Source organism: Stigmatopora argus, chromosome 12, assembly GCF_051989625.1.
Source record: "Stigmatopora argus isolate UIUO_Sarg chromosome 12, RoL_Sarg_1.0, whole genome shotgun sequence".
NCBI lineage: Eukaryota > Metazoa > Chordata > Actinopteri > Syngnathiformes > Syngnathidae > Stigmatopora > Stigmatopora argus.
This window is the reverse complement of record NC_135398.1, coordinates 15466916-15486224: the sequence shown is the minus strand read 5'-3', so window position 1 is coordinate 15486224 and position 19309 is coordinate 15466916. Positions and strand designations below refer to the sequence as shown.

Sequence of the window (19309 nt, the reverse complement as noted above, 5' to 3'; positions counted from 1 at the left end):
TAGTATGTCAAAAAAAAATGATCAACTCATAATTCAACTAGTATCATTTAATTAAAACATATCACAGGCAAAATAACAAAAATCTCAAGAATTGAAAGCCAAAGTTTTTGGGGGGAATGAAAATACTAAAACGTTCGGAAGAAGGAAATACTACAATTATAAGTTTTCTCTTCATCCTATTGGGATTGTAGAGGTCAATATGTGACCGTCACAGAAGGCAAGGCTGATGAACAGAACAAAGACTGGAAAGGAAGGATCAACTGCTCTATTGACTTGTTTCAGATATGTATCATAGATATTTCTTTCACATGTTATCAGGGGAGAGCGCGAACGCAGTCCCCCACTATCAGAAATTATGCAATCGAGATTCCCACATTTGGGGAATTCGCAGAGGTCAGCACAGCCGGAGTGCAATGGCTGAGCCTCACCCTGGGTGAACCACCTTCGTGATCATGGTATCTCCCTTGCCAGGTAAGTATGAGTTGTACACAAATGCAGCACCCTCTTCTTTCGCGTGCTCGCCATTTTCAGTCACAAACTCGATTGCTACACCGTAATAACATAGTCATAAACACACACCCCGTATAAGGCAATTCTACCGAGAACTAGTACATGTAATAGTTGAGTCGTTACATCAACTGGGCGGTCTTTAATTTAGCTTTAAAGTATGATTTTACCAAATCCCATCATGCACTGCTGCTCTCATACAGAGTCAATGCGCATGCGTTCCTTTTTTGGAGTAACCGACTTGACAATGGAGCCCCACCTCCCTCCTTACACACTTCCTGTTGTTTCTTTGGTTGGGAATGCACAGTGCTACTAACACAGGCATGGGCAAACTACGGCCCGTGGGCCACATACGGCCCATTAGGCTTTTTAATCCGGCCCGCCGACGTTGTCCAAATTATAGTAAAAATCCGAATTAAACAATTGCCCAAATGAGTCTTCTAAAACGCCGGGTCCAGCGTTTGTAGTTCTCAAGCCTCCGGGAATGCCGGCAAGCTCCGAGTTAATATATATATAGTTCGCAGTCTACCTTTGAATGCTCCGTTGACGCCAACATCTAGCGGCAGGATTTCTTTTGTAAATACAGCCGAAATGATCATACTGGGTGTATTGAAGAACTGGGTGTATTAAGAACTCGATATCCCAGCAGTCACTGCGCAGTACTTTATCTACGGGAAATAGTAGAGTCGGGGCTGCTTGGCGTAGTTGTATATATATATATATATATTTATAGTTCACAGTCTAGCTTTGAATGCTCTGTTGACGCCAACATTTCTTTTGTAAATATAGCCGAAATGACGGCGAGCACCAAATTAGTGTGCTCGTGCAACGTCATACTGGGTGTATTGAAGAACTGGGTGTATTAAGAACTTGATATCCCAGCAGTCACTGCGCAGTACTTTATCTAGGGGAAATAGTAGAGTCGAAGACTGCTTGCCGTAGTTGTCCTATCGACTGATTTATTTGTTTTTATCGTGATAACAATTTTAGTATTGGTCCATATATAAAGCGCACTGGATTATAAGGCACCCTGTCTATTTTGGAGAAAATTTTAGACTTTTATGTGCGCCTTATAGTCGTGAAAATATGGTACTGTGGACATCCTGACACACATGAACGAGCTGAATGTGAAGCTACAAGAGAAAAAACAGTTTGTGCATGAAATGCAAGCAAACCTTCCACCTTCAAAATCAAGCTGGTTTTATTTTTCAAGCAAATATCAGACAAGTCATTTGCTCATTTCCCCACACTGGTTCCGTTAAAAGAGACCCCCGCATGTGAAAAATTACGGGAAATCATTGGATGACCTGCATGAGCAATTCTGCCGTCGGTTTTGCGATAGTGGAAAAATTGACAGCTGGTGTCATGTCCTTTCTCACAAGACCCAGAAACGGTTCCACAGGAGTTGCAGTTGGAACTGATTGATCTCCAATGTGAAAAGTTCAACTCCCTGAAAGTCTCTGAGTTTTATGCTTCATTAAGTGCAGCCAAATTTCCAAACATCCAGAAGATGGCACAGAGGATTCTGGTGTTATTTGGCTCTACATGTGTGTGAACAGACCTTTAGTCTGATGAAAACCAAGAAACCACCCCATAAATCCCAGATGAGTGATGAGTATGTTAATACTTTAGTCCTTTTTTTCTGTTTCTGTTTCATTTGTGCTGTTAACGGATGCAGTTTTTAATATGTATCGTATCTTGTGCTGACCCGGCCCGTCTGTCAAATTTTTAAAGTCAATGTGAAAGGTTTGCCCAACCCTGTACTAACATTTAGTGTTGTGCAGAACATGAATGCAGTCATGAAACATTTGCAAGAAACTGCTCATAATGTAATAATTTTGTTCTTAGTTTGTCTAGATAATGACTTTAAAAAGGGTCTGAAGGCACAAATCAAAACACAACTAGAACAAATTAACACATCTTCAAATCACATGGTTCTAATCTCTAACAAAATCATCTTTTGAAAAATTGAAAACCAAATAGAAGTTAATCCATTTAGGAACAAAACTGGTTTTACAGTTAATGGTCAGTTGATTAATCAATTGACACAATACACGTGATGTCTTCATTATTTCACAAGAAACATCAGATATTTAAATATGTTGATACAAATAGACAAGAAGTGATGTAAGAAATCAGATGGAAGGCCGTGATACATTAAATTTAACATTTAAGGGAGGTTCTGTTTGCGCAGAGCATCAAAAAATTGAATAAACTCTTATTGTTCCTCTGCACGGAAATCTTTAGTAAAAGGCAAAAGATTTATGCAATCTGAAGAGAAACAAGAGTGCTCTGAAGAAACTTTTACAGAACGACCTAAGTCTATATCCGCAATAGTACTTTAACACACAGGCTAACGCACTACAAACTAGCGGGCGACTTCAGTCCTTTGAGCAGCCAATCACGTTGCAGCAACTGTATTAGGCAGTCAGGGCATTGCAGCAACATTGTGATGTACTACTATGGAGCAGGGCATATACATACACTATTTGGGTAAATAGTTTGAATTCATTGGGGGTCTCGAGAAGCTAGTAATAAAACCAAAAGATTGTATTGTAACGATAACATTCAGAGGTTGACATCAAGGAAAGGTTATGGGATTATTTCCTTGGATTTAATTTTGACGGGAGCGTCTTAGACAGGAACATAATTGATGTACTTTGACATTGAGAGGGGGTGCACCGTTCCTGGAGGTACTGCAATACCAGGTCGATGCGTGGAGTGGACGGAGCAAGCTCCTATTCCATCTCCCAGGTTCAAAAATCAATTTAATATATGGTCCCCGGATAGGGAACGTATCAGATATTAAACTGATAAGAACAGATACTACACTTGATCTTAGCCAAAAGGCCGAGAAGCGATAACTAGAACTTTGTTAGGAAGGACGACTTCTTTCCAGCCATTACAGCCTATAGTAGTGGTTACACAGATCACATGACAACAAAAGCACACTTTATACAACAACCTAAAACTACACACTGTTTGATAGCAGGGGAAAAAAACGTTGCATTTCTGTATTTAAATGGAACAAATGCTTCGAAAATGTGGAGTCCCTGTGGTCATGTGACTCACAATGGTCCAATAGGAAAGTAGCAATAACCTTACCCAGCGCCCCAAGGTTCTCTGATTCGCAAACAATATTTTTGCAGTGAAAAGCCATTTAATTTAGCAACATTTGAAAAAAATGACAACAAATCAACAACCCCTGCTTAACGTATTACTTGCTATTTCCTGGTCTTGTGATGAACAATGACAACTTTCCACTAGTATGTCAAAAAAAAAATGATCAACTCATAATTCAACTAGTATCATTTAATTAAAACATATCACAGGCAAAATAACAAAAATCTCAAGAATTGAAAGCCAAAGTTTTTGGGGGGAATGAAAATACTAAAACGTTCGGAAGAAGGAAATACTACAATTATAAGTTTTCTCTTCATCCTATTGGGATTGTAGAGGTCAATATGTGACCGTCACAGAAGGCAAGGCTGATGAACAGAACAAAGACTGGAAAGGAAGGATCAACTGCTCTATTGACTTGTTTCAGATATGTATCATAGATATTTCTTTCACATGTTATCAGGGGAGAGCGCGAACGCAGTCCCCCACTATCAGAAATTATGCAATCGAGATTCCCACATTTGGGGAATTCGCAGAGGTCAGCACAGCCGGAGTGCAATGGCTGAGCCTCACCCTGGGTGAACCACCTTCGTGATCATGGTATCTCCCTTGCCAGGTAAGTATGAGTTGTACACAAATGCAGCACCCTCTTCTTTCGCGTGCTCGCCATTTTCAGTCACAAACTCGATTGCTACACCGTAATAACATAGTCATAAACACACACCCCGTATAAGGCAATTCTACCGAGAACTAGTACATGTAATAGTTGAGTCGTTACATCAACTGGGCGGTCTTTAATTTAGCTTTAAAGTATGATTTTACCAAATCCCATCATGCACTGCTGCTCTCATACAGAGTCAATGCGCATGCGTTCCTTTTTTGGAGTAACCGACTTGACAATGGAGCCCCACCTCCCTCCTTACACACTTCCTGTTGTTTCTTTGGTTGGGAATGCACAGTGCTACTAACACAGGCATGGGCAAACTACGGCCCGTGGGCCACATACGGCCCATTAGGCTTTTTAATCCGGCCCGCCGACGTTGTCCAAATTATAGTAAAAATCCGAATTAAACAATTGCCCAAATGAGTCTTATAAAACGCCGGGTCCAGCGTTTGTAGTTCTCAAGCCTCCGGGAATGCCGGCAAGCTCCGAGTTAATATATATATAGTTCGCAGTCTACCTTTGAATGCTCCGTTGACGCCAACATCTAGCGGCAGGATTTCTTTTGTAAATACAGCCGAAATGATCATACTGGGTGTATTGAAGAACTGGGTGTATTAAGAACTCGATATCCCAGCAGTCACTGCGCAGTACTTTATCTACGGGAAATAGTAGAGTCGGGGCTGCTTGGCGTAGTTGTATATATATATATATATATATTTATAGTTCACAGTCTAGCTTTGAATGCTCTGTTGACGCCAACATTTCTTTTGTAAATATAGCCGAAATGACGGCGAGCACCAAATTAGTGTGCTCGCGCAACGTCATACTGGGTGTATTGAAGAACTGGGTGTATTAAGAACTTGATATCCCAGCAGTCACTGCGCAGTACTTTATCTAGGGGAAATAGTAGAGTCGAAGACTGCTTGCCGTAGTTGTCCTATCGACTGATTTATTTGTTTTTATCGTGATAACAATTTTAGTATTGGTCCATATATAAAGCACACTGGATTATAAGGCACCCTGTCTATTTTGGAGAAAATTTTAGACTTTTATGTGCGCCTTATAGTCGTGAAAATATGGTACTGTGGACATCCTGACACACATGAACGAGCTGAATGTGAAGCTACAAGAGAAAAAACAGTTTGTGCATGAAATGCAAGCAAACCTTCCACCTTCAAAATCAAGCTGGTTTTATTTTTCAAGCAAATATCAGACAAGTCATTTGCTCATTTCCCCACACTGGTTCCGTTAAAAGAGACCCCCGCATGTGAAAAATTACGGGAAATCATTGGATGACCTGCATGAGCAATTCTGCCGTCGGTTTTGCGATAGTGGAAAAATTGACAGCTGGTGTCATGTCCTTTCTCACAAGACCCAGAAACGGTTCCACAGGAGTTGCAGTTGGAACTGATTGATCTCCAATGTGAAAAGTTCAACTCCCTGAAAGTCTCTGAGTTTTATGCTTCATTAAGTGCAGCCAAATTTCCAAACATCCAGAAGATGGCACAGAGGATTCTGGTGTTATTTGGCTCTACATGTGTGTGAACAGACCTTTAGTCTGATGAAAACCAAGAAACCACCCCATAAATCCCAGATGAGTGATGAGTATGTTAATACTTTAGTCCTTTTTTTCTGTTTCTGTTTCATTTGTGCTGTTAACGGATGCAGTTTTTAGTATGTATCGGATCTTGTGCTGACCCGGCCCATCTGTCAAGTTTTTAAAGTCAATGTGAAAGGTTTGCCCAACCCTGTACTAACATTTAGTGTTGTGCAGAACATGAATGCAGTCATGAAACATTTGCAAGAAACTGCTCATAATGTAATAATTTTGTTCTTAGTTTGTCTAGATAATGACTTTAAAAAGGGTCTGAAGGCACAAATCAGAACACAACTAGAACAAATTAACACATCTTCAAATCACATGGTTCTAATCTCTAACAAAATCATCTTTTGAAAAATTGAAAACCAAATAGAAGTTAATCCATTTAGGAACAAAACTGGTTTTACAGTTAAAGGTCAGTTGATTAATCAATTGACACAATAAACGTGATGTCTTATTATTTCACAAGAAACATCAGATATTTAAATATGTTGATACAAATAGACAAGAAGTGATGTAAGAAATCAGATGGAAGGCCGTGATACATTAAATTTAACATTTAAGGGAGGCTGTGTTTGCGCAGAGCATCAAAAAATTGAATAAACTCTTATTGTTCCTCTGCACGGAAATCTTTAGTAAAAGGCAAAAGATTTATGCAATCTGAAGAGAAACAAGAGTGTTCTGAAGAAACTTTTACAGAACGACCTAAGTCTATATCCGCAATAGTACTTTAACACACTACAAACTAGCGGGCGACTTCAGTCCTTTGAGCAGCCAATCACGTTGCAGCAACTGTATTAGGCAGTCAGGGCATTGCAGCAACATTGTGATGTACTACTATGGAGCAGGGCATATACATACACTATTTGGGTAAATAGTTTGAATTCATTGGGGGTCTCGAGAAGCTAGTAATAAAACCAAAAGATTGTATTGTAATGATAACATTCAGAGGTTGACATCAAGGAAAGGTTATGGGATTATTTCCTTGGATTTAATTTTGACAGGAACGTCTTAGACAGGAACATAATTGATGTACTTTGACATTGAGAGGGGGTGCACCGCTCCTGGAGGTACTGCAATACCAGGTCGATGCGTGGAGTGGACGGAGCAAGCTCCTATTCCATCTCCCAGGTTCAAAAATCAATTTAATATATGGTCCCCGGATAGGGAACGTATCAGATATTAAACTGATAAGAACAGATACTACACTTGATCTTAGCCAAAAGGCCGAGAAGCGATAACTAGAACTTTGTTAGGAAGGACGACTTCTTTCCAGCCATTACAGCCTATAGTAGTGGTTACACAGATCACATGACAACAAAAGCACACTTTATACAACAACCTAAAACTACACACTGTTTGATAGCAGGGGAAAAAAACGTTGCATTTCTGTATTTAAATGGAACAAATGCTTCGAAAATGTGGAGTCCCTGTGGTCATGTGACTCACAATGGTCCAATAGGAAAGTAGCAATGACCTTACCCAGCGCCCCAAGGTTCTCTGATTCGCAAACAATATTTTTGCAGTGAAAAGCCATTTAATTTAGCAACATTTGAAAAAAATGACAACAAATCAACAACCCCTGCTTAACGTATTACTTGCTATTTCCTGGTCTTGTGATGAACAATGACAACTTTCCACTAGTATGTCAAAAAAAAATGATCAACTCATAATTCAACTAGTATCATTTAATTAAAACATATCACAGGCAAAATAACAAAAATCTCAAGAATTGAAAGCCAAAGTTTTTGGGGGGAATGAAAATACTAAAACGTTCGGAAGAAGGAAATACTACAATTATAAGTTTTCTCTTCATCCTATTGGGATTGTAGAGGTCAATATGTGACCGTCACAGAAGGCAAGGCTGATGAACAGAACAAAGACTGGAAAGGAAGGATCAACTGCTCTATTGACTTGTTTCAGATATGTATCATAGATATTTCTTTCACATGTTATCAGGGGAGAGCGCGAACGCAGTCCCCCACTATCAGAAATTATGCAATCGAGATTCCCACATTTGGGGAATTCGCAGAGGTCAGCACAGCCGGAGTGCAATGGCTGAGCCTCACCCTGGGTGAACCACCTTCGTGATCATAGTATCTCCCTTGCCAGGTAAGTATGAGTTGTACACAAATGCAGCACCCTCTTCTTTCGCGTGCTCGCCATTTTCAGTCACAAACTCGATTGCTACACCGTAATAACATAGTCATAAACACACACCCCGTATAAGGCAATTCTACCGAGAACTAGTACATGTAATAGTTGAGTCGTTACATCAACTGGGCGGTCTTTAATTTAGCTTTAAAGTATGATTTTACCAAATCCCATCATGCACTGCTGCTCTCATACAGAGTCAATGCGCATGCGTTCCTTTTTTGGAGTAACCGACTTGACAATGGAGCCCCACCTCCCTCCTTACACACTTCCTGTTGTTTCTTTGGTTGGGAATGCACAGTGCTACTAACACAGGCATGGGCAAACTACGGCCCGTGGGCCACATACGGCCCATTAGGCTTTTTAATCCGGCCCGCCGACGTTGTCCAAATTATAGTAAAAATCCGAATTAAACAATTGCCCAAATGAGTCTTCTAAAACGCCGGGTCCAGCGTTTGTAGTTCTCAAGCCTCCGGGAATGCCGGCAAGCTCCGAGTTAATATATATATAGTTCGCAGTCTACCTTTCAATGCTCCGTTGACGCCAACATCTAGCGGCAGGATTTCTTTTGTAAATACAGCCGAAATGATCATACTGGGTGTATTGAAGAACTGGGTGTATTAAGAACTCGATATCCCAGCAGTCACTGCGCAGTACTTTATCTACGGGAAATAGTAGAGTCGGGGCTGCTTGGCGTAGTTGTATATATATATATATATATTTATAGTTCACAGTCTAGCTTTGAATGCTCTGTTGACGCCAACATTTCTTTTGTAAATATAGCCGAAATGACGGCGAGCACCAAATTAGTGTGCTCGTGCAACGTCATACTGGGTGTATTGAAGAACTGGGTGTATTAAGAACTTGATATCCCAGCAGTCACTGCGCAGTACTTTATCTAGGGGAAATAGTAGAGTCGAAGACTGCTTGCCGTAGTTGTCCTATCGACTGATTTATTTGTTTTTATCGTGATAACAATTTTAGTATTGGTCCATATATAAAGCGCACTGGATTATAAGGCACCCTGTCTATTTTGGAGAAAATTTTAGACTTTTATGTGCGCCTTATAGTCGTGAAAATATGGTACTGTGGACATCCTGACACACATGAACGAGCTGAATGTGAAGCTACAAGAGAAAAAACAGTTTGTGCATGAAATGCAAGCAAACCTTCCACCTTCAAAATCAAGCTGGTTTTATTTTTCAAGCAAATATCAGACAAGTCATTTGCTCATTTCCCCACACTGGTTCCGTTAAAAGAGACCCCCGCATGTGAAAAATTACGGGAAATCATTGGATGACCTGCATGAGCAATTCTGCCGTCGGTTTTGCGATAGTGGAAAAATTGACAGCTGGTGTCATGTCCTTTCTCACAAGACCCAGAAACGGTTCCACAGGAGTTGCAGTTGGAACTGATTGATCTCCAATGTGAAAAGTTCAACTCCCTGAAAGTCTCTGAGTTTTATGCTTCATTAAGTGCAGCCAAATTTCCAAACATCCAGAAGATGGCACAGAGGATTCTGGTGTTATTTGGCTCTACATGTGTGTGAACAGACCTTTAGTCTGATGAAAACCAAGAAACCACCCCATAAATCCCAGATGAGTGATGAGTATGTTAATACTTTAGTCCTTTTTTTCTGTTTCTGTTTCATTTGTGCTGTTAACGGATGCAGTTTTTAATATGTATCGTATCTTGTGCTGACCCGGCCCGTCTGTCAAATTTTTAAAGTCAATGTGAAAGGTTTGCCCAACCCTGTACTAACATTTAGTGTTGTGCAGAACATGAATGCAGTCATGAAACATTTGCAAGAAACTGCTCATAATGTAATAATTTTGTTCTTAGTTTGTCTAGATAATGACTTTAAAAAGGGTCTGAAGGCACAAATCAGAACACAACTAGAACAAATTAACACATCTTCAAATCACATGGTTCTAATCTCTAACAAAATCATCTTTTGAAAAATTGAAAACCAAATAGAAGTTAATCCATTTAGGAACAAAACTGGTTTTACAGTTAATGGTCAGTTGATTAATCAATTGACACAATAAACGTGATGTCTTATTATTTCACAAGAAACATCAGATATTTAAATATGTTGATACAAATAGACAAGAAGTGATGTAAGAAATCAGATGGAAGGCCGTGATACATCAAATTTAACATTTAAGGGAGGCTCTGTTTGCGCAGAGCATCAAAAAATTGAATAAACTCTTATTGTTCCTCTGCACGGAAATCTTTAGTAAAAGGCAAAAGATTTATGCAATCTGAAGAGAAACAAGAGTGTTCTGAAGAAACTTTTACAGAACGACCTAAGTCTATATCCGCAATAGTACTTTAACACACTACAAACTAGCGGGCGACTTCAGTCCTTTGAGCAGCCAATCACGTTGCAGCAACTGTATTAGGCAGTCAGGGCATTGCAGCAACATTGTGATGTACTACTATGGAGCAGGGCATATACAAACACTATTTGAGTAAATAGTTTGAATTCATTGGGGGTCTTGAGAAGCTAGTAATAAAACCAAAAGATTGTATTGTAATGATAACATTCAGAGGTTGACATCAAGGAAAGGTTATGGGATTATTTCCTTGGATTTAATTTTGACGGGAATGTCTTAGACATGAACATAATTGATGTACTTTGACATTGAGAGGGGGTGCACCGTTCCTGGAGGTACTGCAATACCAGGTCGATGCGTGGAGTGGACGGAGCAAGCACCTATTCCATCTCCCAGGTCCAAAAATCAATTTAATATATGGTCCCCGGATAGGGGACGTATCAGATATTAAACTGATAAGAACAGATACTACACTTGATCTTAGCCAAAAGGCCGAGAAGCGATAACTAAAACTTTGTTAGGAAGGACGACTTCTTTCCAGCCATTATAGCCTATAGTAGTGGTTACACAGATCACATGACAACAAAAGCACACTTTATACAACAACCTAAAACTACACACTGTTTGATAGCAGGGGAAAAAAACGTTGCATTTCTGTATTTAAATGGAACAAATGCTTCGAAAATGTGGAGTCCCTGTGGTCATGTGACTCACAATGGTCCAATAGGAAAGTAGCAATAACCTTACCCAGCGCCCCAAGGTTCTCTGATTCGCAAACAATATTTTTGCAGTGAAAAGCCATTTAATTTAGCAACATTTGAAAAAAATGACAACAAATCAACAACCCCTGCTTAACGTATTACTTGCTATTTCCTGGTCTTGTGATGAACAATGACAACTTTCCACTAGTATGTCAAAAAAAAATGATCAACTCATAATTCAACTAGTATCATTTAATTAAAACATATCACAGGCAAAATAACAAAAATCTCAAGAATTGAAAGCCAAAGTTTTTGGGGGGAATGAAAATACTAAAACGTTCGGAAGAAGGAAATACTACAATTATAAGTTTTCTCTTCATCCTATTGGGATTGTAGAGGTCAATATGTGACCGTCACAGAAGGCAAAGCTGATGAACAGAAAAGGAAGGATCAACTGCTCTATTGACTTGTTTCAGATATGTATCATAGATATTTCTTTCACATGTTATCAGGGGAGAGCGCGAACGCAGTCCCCCACTATCAGAAATTATGCAATCGAGATTCCCACATTTGGGGAATTCGCAGAGGTCAGCACAGCCAGAGTGCAATGGCTGAGCCTCACCCTGGGTGAACCACCTTCGTGATCATGGTATCTCCCTTGCCAGGTAAGTATGAGTTGTACACAAATGCAGCACCCTCTTCTTTCGCGTGCTCGCCATTTTCAGTCACAAACTCGATTGCTACACCGTAATAACATAGTCATAAACACACACCCCGTATAAGGCAATTCTACCGAGAACTAGTACATGTAATAGTTGAGTCGTTACATCAACTGGGCGGTCTTTAATTTAGCTTTAAAGTATGATTTTACCAAATCCCATCATGCACTGCTGCTCTCATACAGAGTCAATGCGCATGCGTTCCTTTTTTGGAGTAACCGACTTGACAATGGAGCCCCACCTCCCTCCTTACACACTTCCTGTTGTTTCTTTGGTTGGGAATGCACAGTGCTACTAACACAGGCATGGGCAAACTACGGCCCGTGGGCCACATACGGCCCATTAGGCTTTTTAATCCGGCCCGCCGACGTTGTCCAAATTATAGTAAAAATCCGAAATAAACAATTGCCCAAATGAGTCTTATAAAACGCCGGGTCCAGCGTTTGTAGTTCTCAAGCCTCCGGGAATGCCGGCAAGCTCCGAGTTAATATATATATAGTTCGCAGTCTACCTTTGAATGCTCCGTTGACGCCAACATCTAGCGGCAGGATTTCTTTTGTAAATACAGCCGAAATGATCATACTGGGTGTATTGAAGAACTGGGTGTATTAAGAACTCGATATCCCAGCAGTCACTGCGCAGTACTTTATCTACGGGAAATAGTAGAGTTGGGGCTGCTTGGCGTAGTTGTATATATATATATATATATTTATAGTTCACAGTCTAGCTTTGAATGCTCTGTTGACGCCAACATTTCTTTTGTAAATATAGCCGAAATGACGGCGAGCACCAAATTAGTGTGCTCGCGCAACGTCATACTGGGTGTATTGAAGAACTGGGTGTATTAAGAACTTGATATCCCAGCAGTCACTGCGCAGTACTTTATCTAGGGGAAATAGTAGAGTCGAAGACTGCTTGCCGTAGTTGTCCTATCGACTGATTTATTTGTTTTTATCGTGATAACAATTTTAGTATTGGTCCATATATAAAGCACACTGGATTATAAGGCACCCTGTCTATTTTGGAGAAAATTTTAGACTTTTATGTGCGCCTTATAGTCGTGAAAATATGGTACTGTGGACATCCTGACACACATGAACGAGCTGAATGTGAAGCTACAAGAGAAAAAACAGTTTGTGCATGAAATGCAAGCAAACCTTCCACCTTCAAAATCAAGCTGGTTTTATTTTTCAAGCAAATATCAGACAAGTCATTTGCTCATTTCCCCACACTGGTTCCGTTAAAAGAGACCCCCGCATGTGAAAAATTACGGGAAATCATTGGATGACCTGCATGAGCAATTCTGCCGTCGGTTTTGCGATAGTGGAAAAATTGACAGCTGGTGTCATGTCCTTTCTCACAAGACCCAGAAACGGTTCCACAGGAGTTGCAGTTGGAACTGATTGATCTCCAATGTGAAAAGTTCAACTCCCTGAAAGTCTCTGAGTTTTATGCTTCATTAAGTGCAGCCAAATTTCCAAACATCCAGAAGATGGCACAGAGGATTCTGGTGTTATTTGGCTCTACATGTGTGTGAACAGACCTTTAGTCTGATGAAAACCAAGAAACCACCCCATAAATCCCAGATGAGTGATGAGTATGTTAATACTTTAGTCCTTTTTTTCTGTTTCTGTTTCATTTGTGCTGTTAACGGATGCAGTTTTTAGTATGTATCGGATCTTGTGCTGACCCGGCCCATCTGTCAAGTTTTTAAAGTCAATGTGAAAGGTTTGCCCAACCCTGTACTAACATTTAGTGTTGTGCAGAACATGAATGCAGTCATGAAACATTTGCAAGAAACTGCTCATAATGTAATAATTTTGTTCTTAGTTTGTCTAGATAATGACTTTAAAAAGGGTCTGAAGGCACAAATCAGAACACAACTAGAACAAATTAACACATCTTCAAATCACATGGTTCTAATCTCTAACAAAATCATCTTTTGAAAAATTGAAAACCAAATAGAAGTTAATCCATTTAGGAACAAAACTGGTTTTACAGTTAATGGTCAGTTGATTAATCAATTGACACAATAAACGTGATGTCTTATTATTTCACAAGAAACATCAGATATTTAAATATGTTGATACAAATAGACAAGAAGTGATGTAAGAAATCAGATGGAAGGCCGTGATACATTAAATTTAACATTTAAGGGAGGCTGTGTTTGCGCAGAGCATCAAAAAATTGAATAAACTCTTATTGTTCCTCTGCACGGAAATCTTTAGTAAAAGGCAAAAGATTTATGCAATCTGAAGAGAAACAAGAGTGTTCTGAAGAAACTTTTACAGAACGACCTAAGTCTATATCCGCAATAGTACTTTAACACACTACAAACTAGCGGGCGACTTCAGTCCTTTGAGCAGCCAATCACGTTGCAGCAACTGTATTAGGCAGTCAGGGCATTGCAGCAACATTGTGATGTACTACTATGGAGCAGGGCATATACATACACTATTTGGGTAAATAGTTTGAATTCATTGGGGGTCTCGAGAAGCTAGTAATAAAACCAAAAGATTGTATTGTAATGATAACATTCAGAGGTTGACATCAAGGAAAGGTTATGGGATTATTTCCTTGGATTTAATTTTGACAGGAACGTCTTAGACAGGAACATAATTGATGTACTTTGACATTGAGAGGGGGTGCACCGCTCCTGGAGGTACTGCAATACCAGGTCGATGCGTGGAGTGGACGGAGCAAGCTCCTATAACATCTCCCAGGTTCAAAAATCAATTTAATATATGGTCCCCGGATAGGGAACGTATCAGATATTAAACTGATAAGAACAGATACTACACTTGATCTTAGCCAAAAGGCCGAGAAGCGATAACTAGAACTTTGTTAGGAAGGACGACTTCTTTCCAGCCATTACAGCCTATAGTAGTGGTTACACAGATCACATGACAACAAAAGCACACTTTATACAACAACCTAAAACTACACACTGTTTGATAGCAGGGGAAAAAAACGTTGCATTTCTGTATTTAAATGGAACAAATGCTTCGAAAATGTGGAGTCCCTGTGGTCATGTGACTCACAATGGTCCAATAGGAAAGTAGCAATGACCTTACCCAGCGCCCCAAGGTTCTCTGATTCGCAAACAATATTTTTGCAGTGAAAAGCCATTTAATTTAGCAACATTTGAAAAAAATGACAACAAATCAACAACCCCTGCTTAACGTATTACTTGCTATTTCCTGGTCTTGTGATGAACAATGACAACTTTCCACTAGTATGTCAAAAAAAAATGATCAACTCATAATTCAACTAGTATCATTTAATTAAAACATATCACAGGCAAAATAACAAAAATCTCAAGAATTGAAAGCCAAAGTTTTTGGGGGGAATGAAAATACTAAAACGTTCGGAAGAAGGAAATACTACAATTATAAGTTTTCTCTTCATCCTATTGGGATTGTAGAGGTCAATATGTGACCGTCACAGAAGGCAAGGCTGATGAACAGAACAAAGACTGGAAAGGAAGGATCAACTGCTCTATTGACTTGTTTCAGATATGTATCATAGATATTTCTTTCACATGTTATCAGGGGAGAGCGCGAACGCAGTCCCCCACTATCAGAAATTATGCAATCGAGATTCCCACATTTGGGGAATTCGCAGAGGTCAGCACAGCCGGAGTGCAATGGCTGAGCCTCACCCTGGGTGAACCACCTTCGTGATCATGGTATCTCCCTTGCCAGGTAAGTATGAGTTGTACACAAATGCAGCACCCTCTTCTTTCGCGTGCTCGCCATTTTCAGTCACAAACTCGATTGCTACACCGTAATAACATAGTCATAAACACACACCCCGTATAAGGCAATTCTACCGAGAACTAGTACATGTAATAGTTGAGTCGTTACATCAACTGGGCGGTCTTTAATTTAGCTTTAAAGTATGATTTTACCAAATCCCATCATGCACTGCTGCTCTCATACAGAGTCAATGCGCATGCGTTCCTTTTTTGGAGTAACCGACTTGACAATGGAGCCCCACCTCCCTCCTTACACACTTCCTGTTGTTTCTTTGGTTGGGAATGCACAGTGCTACTAACACAGGCATGGGCAAACTACGGCCCGTGGGCCACATACGGCCCATTAGGCTTTTTAATCCGGCCCGCCGACGTTGTCCAAATTATAGTAAAAATCCGAATTAAACAATTGCCCAAATGAGTCTTCTAAAACGCCGGGTCCAGCGTTTGTAGTTCTCAAGCCTCCGGGAATGCCGGCAAGCTCCGAGTTAATATATATATAGTTCGCAGTCTACCTTTGAATGCTCCGTTGACGCCAACATCTAGCGGCAGGATTTCTTTTGTAAATACAGCCGAAATGATCATACTGGGTGTATTGAAGAACTGGGTGTATTAAGAACTCGATATCCCAGCAGTCACTGCGCAGTACTTTATCTACGGGAAATAGTAGAGTCGGGGCTGCTTGGCGTAGTTGTATATATATATATATATATTTATAGTTCACAGTCTAGCTTTGAATGCTCTGTTGACGCCAACATTTCTTTTGTAAATATAGCCGAAATGACGGCGAGCACCAAATTAGTGTGCTCGTGCAACGTCATACTGGGTGTATTGAAGAACTGGGTGTATTAAGAACTTGATATCCCAGCAGTCACTGCGCAGTACTTTATCTAGGGGAAATAGTAGAGTCGAAGACTGCTTGCCGTAGTTGTCCTATCGACTGATTTATTTGTTTTTATCGTGATAACAATTTTAGTATTGGTCCATATATAAAGCGCACTGGATTATAAGGCACCCTGTCTATTTTGGAGAAAATTTTAGACTTTTATGTGCGCCTTATAGTCGTGAAAATATGGTACTGTGGACATCCTGACACACATGAACGAGCTGAATGTGAAGCTACAAGAGAAAAAACAGTTTGTGCATGAAATGCAAGCAAACCTTCCACCTTCAAAATCAAGCTGGTTTTATTTTTCAAGCAAATATCAGACAAGTCATTTGCTCATTTCCCCACACTGGTTCCGTTAAAAGAGACCCCCGCATGTGAAAAATTACGGGAAATCATTGGATGACCTGCATGAGCAATTCTGCCGTCGGTTTTGCGATAGTGGAAAAATTGACAGCTGGTGTCATGTCCTTTCTCACAAGACCCAGAAACGGTTCCACAGGAGTTGCAGTTGGAACTGATTGATCTCCAATGTGAAAAGTTCAACTCCCTGAAAGTCTCTGAGTTTTATGCTTCATTAAGTGCAGCCAAATTTCCAAACATCCAGAAGATGGCACAGAGGATTCTGGTGTTATTTGGCTCTACATGTGTGTGAACAGACCTTTAGTCTGATGAAAACCAAGAAACCACCCCATAAATCCCAGATGAGTGATGAGTATGTTAATACTTTAGTCCTTTTTTTCTGTTTCTGTTTCATTTGTGCTGTTAACGGATGCAGTTTTTAATATGTATCGTATCTTGTGCTGACCCGGCCCGTCTGTCAAATTTTTAAAGTCAATGTGAAAGGTTTGCCCAACCCTGTACTAACATTTAGTGTTGTGCAGAACATGAATGCAGTCATGAAACATTTGCAAGAAACTGCTCATAATGTAATAATTTTGTTCTTAGTTTGTCTAGATAATGACTTTAAAAAGGGTCTGAAGGCACAAATCAGAACACAACTAGAACAAATTAACACATCTTCAAATCACATGGTTCTAATCTCTAACAAAATCATCTTTTGAAAAATTGAAAACCAAATAGAAGTTAATCCATTTAGGAACAAAACTGGTTTTACAGTTAATGGTCAGTTGATTAATCAATTGACACAATAAACGTGATGTCTTATTATTTCACAAGAAACATCAGATATTTAAATATGTTGATACAAATAGACAAGAAGTGATGTAAGAAATCAGATGGAAGGCCGTGATACATCAAATTTAACATTTAAGGGAGGCTCTGTTTGCGCAGAGCATCAAAAAATTGAATAAACTCTTATTGTTCCTCTGCACGGAAATCTTTAGTAAAAGGCAAAAGATTTATGCAATCTGAAGAGAAACAAGAGTGTTCTGAAGAAACTTTTACAGAACGACCTAAGTCTATATCCGCAATAGTACTTTAACACACTACAAACTAGCGGGCGACTTCAGTCCTTTGAGCAGCCAATCACGTTGCAGCAACTGTATTAGGCAGTCAGGGCATTGCAGCAACATTGTGATGTACTACTATGGAGCAGGGCATATACAAACACTATTTGAGTAAATAGTTTGAATTCATTGGGGGTCTTGAGAAGCTAGTAATAAAACCAAAAGATTGTATTGTAATGATAACATTCAGAGGTTGACATCAAGGAAAGGTTATGGGATTATTTCCTTGGATTTAATTTTGACGGGAATGTCTTAGACATGAACATAATTGATGTACTTTGACATTGAGAGGGGGTGCACCGTTCCTGGAGGTACTGCAATACCAGGTCGATGCGTGGAGTGGACGGAGCAAGCACCTATTCCATCTCCCAGGTCCAAAAATCAATTTAATATATGGTCCCCGGATAGGGGACGTATCAGATATTAAACTGATAAGAACAGATACTACACTTGATCTTAGCCAAAAGGCCGAGAAGCGATAACTAAAACTTTGTTAGGAAGGACGACTTCTTTCCAGCCATTATAGCCTATAGTAGTGGTTACACAGATCACATGACAACAAAAGCACACTTTATACAACAACCTAAAACTACACACTGTTTGATAGCAGGGGAAAAAAACGTTGCATTTCTGTATTTAAATGGAACAAATGCTTCGAAAATGTGGAGTCCCTGTGGTCATGTGACTCACAATGGTCCAATAGGAAAGTAGCAATAACCTTACCCAGCGCCCCAAGGTTCTCTGATTCGCAAACAATATTTTTGCAGTGAAAAGCCATTTAATTTAGCAACATTTGAAAAAAATGACAACAAATCAACAACCCCTGCTTAACGTATTACTTGCTATTTCCTGGTCTTGTGATGAACAATGACAACTTTCCACTAGTATGTCAAAAAAAAATGATCAACTCATAATTCAACTAGTATCATTTAATTAAAACATATCACAGGCAAAATAACAAAAATCTCAAGAATTGAAAGCCAAAGTTTTTGGGGGGAATGAAAATACTAAAACGTTCGGAAGAAGGAAATACTACAATTATAAGTTTTCTCTTCATCCTATTGGGATTGTAGAGGTCAATATGTGACCGTCACAGAAGGCAAAGCTGATGAACAGAAAAGGAAGGATCAACTGCTCTATTGACTTGTTTCAGATATGTATCATAGATATTTCTTTCACATGTTATCAGGGGAGAGCGCGAACGCAGTCCCCCACTATCAGAAATTATGCAATCGAGATTCCCACATTTGGGGAATTCGCAGAGGTCAGCACAGCCAGAGTGCAATGGCTGAGCCTCACCCTGGGTGAACCACCTTCGTGATCATGGTATCTCCCTTGCCAGGTAAGTATGAGTTGTACACAAATGCAGCACCCTCTTCTTTCGCGTGCTCGCCAT

General features: G+C 39.8%; 16 non-coding genes across 16 annotated transcripts; all 16 read right to left on the bottom strand.

Moving 5' to 3' along the window:
* Nucleotides 1–315: 315 nt before the first annotated feature.
* Nucleotides 316–479, bottom strand: LOC144086424 (U1 spliceosomal RNA). The gene has a single exon (XR_013304461.1). It is a non-coding gene; the product is annotated as a U1 spliceosomal RNA (small nuclear RNA).
* Nucleotides 480–2685: 2206 nt separating this feature from the next.
* LOC144086400 (U5 spliceosomal RNA) lies at nt 2686–2796 on the bottom strand. The gene has a single exon (XR_013304439.1). It is a non-coding gene; the product is annotated as a U5 spliceosomal RNA (small nuclear RNA).
* A 382-nt stretch (nt 2797–3178) lies between these two features.
* On the bottom strand, nt 3179–3369 carry LOC144086441 (U2 spliceosomal RNA). The gene has a single exon (XR_013304478.1). It is a non-coding gene; the product is annotated as a U2 spliceosomal RNA (small nuclear RNA).
* A 718-nt stretch (nt 3370–4087) lies between these two features.
* Nucleotides 4088–4251, bottom strand: LOC144086422 (U1 spliceosomal RNA). Its single transcript, XR_013304460.1, has one exon. It is a non-coding gene; the product is annotated as a U1 spliceosomal RNA (small nuclear RNA).
* A 2207-nt stretch (nt 4252–6458) lies between these two features.
* LOC144086406 (U5 spliceosomal RNA) lies at nt 6459–6569 on the bottom strand. Its single transcript, XR_013304445.1, has one exon. It is a non-coding gene; the product is annotated as a U5 spliceosomal RNA (small nuclear RNA).
* A 370-nt stretch (nt 6570–6939) lies between these two features.
* LOC144086443 (U2 spliceosomal RNA) lies at nt 6940–7130 on the bottom strand. The gene has a single exon (XR_013304480.1). It is a non-coding gene; the product is annotated as a U2 spliceosomal RNA (small nuclear RNA).
* Nucleotides 7131–7847: 717 nt separating this feature from the next.
* On the bottom strand, nt 7848–8011 carry LOC144086436 (U1 spliceosomal RNA). The gene has a single exon (XR_013304473.1). It is a non-coding gene; the product is annotated as a U1 spliceosomal RNA (small nuclear RNA).
* A 2205-nt stretch (nt 8012–10216) lies between these two features.
* LOC144086461 (U5 spliceosomal RNA) lies at nt 10217–10327 on the bottom strand. The gene has a single exon (XR_013304495.1). It is a non-coding gene; the product is annotated as a U5 spliceosomal RNA (small nuclear RNA).
* Nucleotides 10328–10697: 370 nt separating this feature from the next.
* Nucleotides 10698–10888, bottom strand: LOC144086447 (U2 spliceosomal RNA). The gene has a single exon (XR_013304484.1). It is a non-coding gene; the product is annotated as a U2 spliceosomal RNA (small nuclear RNA).
* Nucleotides 10889–11594: 706 nt separating this feature from the next.
* On the bottom strand, nt 11595–11758 carry LOC144086432 (U1 spliceosomal RNA). Its single transcript, XR_013304469.1, has one exon. It is a non-coding gene; the product is annotated as a U1 spliceosomal RNA (small nuclear RNA).
* Nucleotides 11759–13963: 2205 nt separating this feature from the next.
* Nucleotides 13964–14074, bottom strand: LOC144086405 (U5 spliceosomal RNA). Its single transcript, XR_013304444.1, has one exon. It is a non-coding gene; the product is annotated as a U5 spliceosomal RNA (small nuclear RNA).
* Nucleotides 14075–14444: 370 nt separating this feature from the next.
* Nucleotides 14445–14635, bottom strand: LOC144086452 (U2 spliceosomal RNA). Its single transcript, XR_013304487.1, has one exon. It is a non-coding gene; the product is annotated as a U2 spliceosomal RNA (small nuclear RNA).
* A 717-nt stretch (nt 14636–15352) lies between these two features.
* Nucleotides 15353–15516, bottom strand: LOC144086421 (U1 spliceosomal RNA). Its single transcript, XR_013304459.1, has one exon. It is a non-coding gene; the product is annotated as a U1 spliceosomal RNA (small nuclear RNA).
* A 2205-nt stretch (nt 15517–17721) lies between these two features.
* On the bottom strand, nt 17722–17832 carry LOC144086460 (U5 spliceosomal RNA). The gene has a single exon (XR_013304494.1). It is a non-coding gene; the product is annotated as a U5 spliceosomal RNA (small nuclear RNA).
* A 370-nt stretch (nt 17833–18202) lies between these two features.
* On the bottom strand, nt 18203–18393 carry LOC144086446 (U2 spliceosomal RNA). The gene has a single exon (XR_013304483.1). It is a non-coding gene; the product is annotated as a U2 spliceosomal RNA (small nuclear RNA).
* Nucleotides 18394–19099: 706 nt separating this feature from the next.
* LOC144086431 (U1 spliceosomal RNA) lies at nt 19100–19263 on the bottom strand. The gene has a single exon (XR_013304468.1). It is a non-coding gene; the product is annotated as a U1 spliceosomal RNA (small nuclear RNA).
* Between the last annotated feature and the right edge of the window lie 46 nt (nt 19264–19309).